Raw genomic sequence first — 2,169 nt, 5'->3', positions numbered from 1 at the left:
AATTATACATACAAATAACAAAATAATTGTTATAAATGCAGGTGGTAACATATGTAACAATGTCATGTTATTCAATAAGTAAAATTTTAATTTATTTTTGAAAATAAACATAGATTTAGCTTCTTATAAATCGGATAGTAGTTTATTGAAAATTTGCACTCCTTCAAATATAATTTTTTTGTTGCCATAGCTAAATCATGATTAATTAATTAACTAACGGTGGAATTCATAGTCGTAGTAGGGGGCCCCTAAGGGGATTATTCAGCCGCTATGTGTCGAATTCAACCCCTACGCGTTTCATAGACAAAAGAAACCCCTCATTTGACAGGAGCTGGCGGCTGACTGCTGAATTACCGATATTTGTCAGCCAAACCATCCCCTGGCATTTTTTTTTGTTGTTATTCGTGATTTATTTATTAGAAAGTGGACGTTCGGATCGTTATAAGTGAAGTTATAAACAGCGAGTTATATCAGTGCCCAAGATATATATTCGCAATTGCGTAAACCCAGTATAATACTATGGCGATATGGAATGTACGAAAGATTCTCATATTAGGCATAATATGCCTCTGTTTGATGAAGAATGAACACAGAAGACCAAGAGAGGAATACCAATACCGCTAGTATTATACATTCTAGCAGCACTTCGATTCTATGAAACGGGATGTTATCAGGTACGTACCTTTGTTCATTATCAATAATTTTTTGTTCATGAAGACGCCGCGCGGTTTCACCCTGTGTGGTTCCCATTTCCGTAAGAATATGGGGATAAAATATAGCCTATAGAGCTCGGGAATAGTGTAGCTTCCCAACAGTGAAAGAATTTTTTAAATTGGTTCAGTAGTTCCAGAGCCTATTCAAAACATACAAACAAACAAATCTTTCCTGTTTCTATTATTAGTAAAGATAAATTAGGAGTAGATATAAAACCAATTAGCCCAGTGGGTATGACCCCTGCCTTTGATTATGATGGTGTAGGTTCCCAACAGTGATAGAATCTTTCAAATCAGTTCAGTAGTTACAGATCCTATTCAAAACAAACAAACAAATTTTTCCTGTTTATAATATTAGTATAGATAAATTAGGAGTAGGTCAAAATCCATATAGCCCAGTTGATATGACCTCTGCCTTCTATTCGGAGGGTGTAGGTTCAAATGCTGTCTGAAACATGCACCTCCAAATCATTTCAGTTATGTGCATTTTATGAATTTAAATGTATATCACATGTCTCATACGGTAAAGGAAAAACATTGTCTCTACATGTGTGAAGTCTGCCAATTCACATTGGGCCAGAGTGGTGGACCTTATCCCTCTCATTCTGAGAGGAGACTCATGCTTAACATACTCATGATGAAGAATTTAATTAGTTTGTTTGTAATCTAACCTATATAAATGTTAGGTATACCTATCTAGTTTTGATTTAGGAAATATACCTATAACCTACATAAATGTAACTAACATAATGTTTATTTTCAGACTGTATGTGCATTCCATCAAGCATTCTATGAAATAACAGAAATGCCACAAGTCAAGCTGTATTGATGGCACGCATAGGTATACATATAAACAACCCCGGAGGACCCTATGCACAGATTTAAAGAAACCGGCTATCATGGCAGGGAATAGCAGTGATGAGCTCTGAGAATACTGTTTTACCAAGAATACTGAGAATACTTTGGTCCTTGAAAATCCGAGTTTTCAGATCACAGTAATTGGAAGACCCACATACCTTTAAAAGTCAGCAGCATTTAATATAGAGGTAGTAGGAGTGAGTGCAGTATGTTGTAAGGTGGTCACTCACTCTGAAGTCCATAACAATAGAAAATGTATACAAATCTTAATTGAATGAAATTTATTGATTCACATCTTTAATAAAGATAATTATTAAATGTTTACTTCTGCATTTTTCATTTAAGTCTGGCCCTATAAAAATATACAATAATAACAATAAGTTATATGTAAATTATGTATTTATTGTTGTTATTAATTAAACTTTGTATTAAAAGGATATAGGTTTGATTTTAGAATTGCAATAAGTACTGTGTGGTTCATTATTATCAGCCCATTACCGGGCCAAGCCTACCTCCTAAATATATAATATTATGTGATCTAAAGCTTTGTGAAATGCAATTTTACCACTATTCCTAAGGATAAGCTACACTTATATTT

General features: G+C 33.9%; 1 long non-coding RNA gene across 1 annotated transcript; it reads left to right on the top strand.

The window, feature by feature from the left end:
• The first annotated feature begins 206 nt into the window (after nt 1-206).
• Nucleotides 207-1,895, top strand: LOC128198854 (uncharacterized). The gene is made up of 2 exons (XR_008251572.1): nt 207-674; nt 1,477-1,895. It is a non-coding gene; the product is annotated as an uncharacterized LOC128198854 (long non-coding RNA).
• The last annotated feature ends 274 nt before the right edge of the window (nt 1,896-2,169 follow it).

This window comes from Bicyclus anynana, chromosome 16, assembly GCF_947172395.1.
Source record: "Bicyclus anynana chromosome 16, ilBicAnyn1.1, whole genome shotgun sequence".
In the NCBI taxonomy this organism is placed as follows: Eukaryota; Metazoa; Arthropoda; class Insecta; order Lepidoptera; family Nymphalidae; genus Bicyclus; species Bicyclus anynana.
The sequence above is the reverse complement of the archived record's forward strand: the minus strand, read 5'-3'. Positions and strand labels throughout refer to the sequence as shown.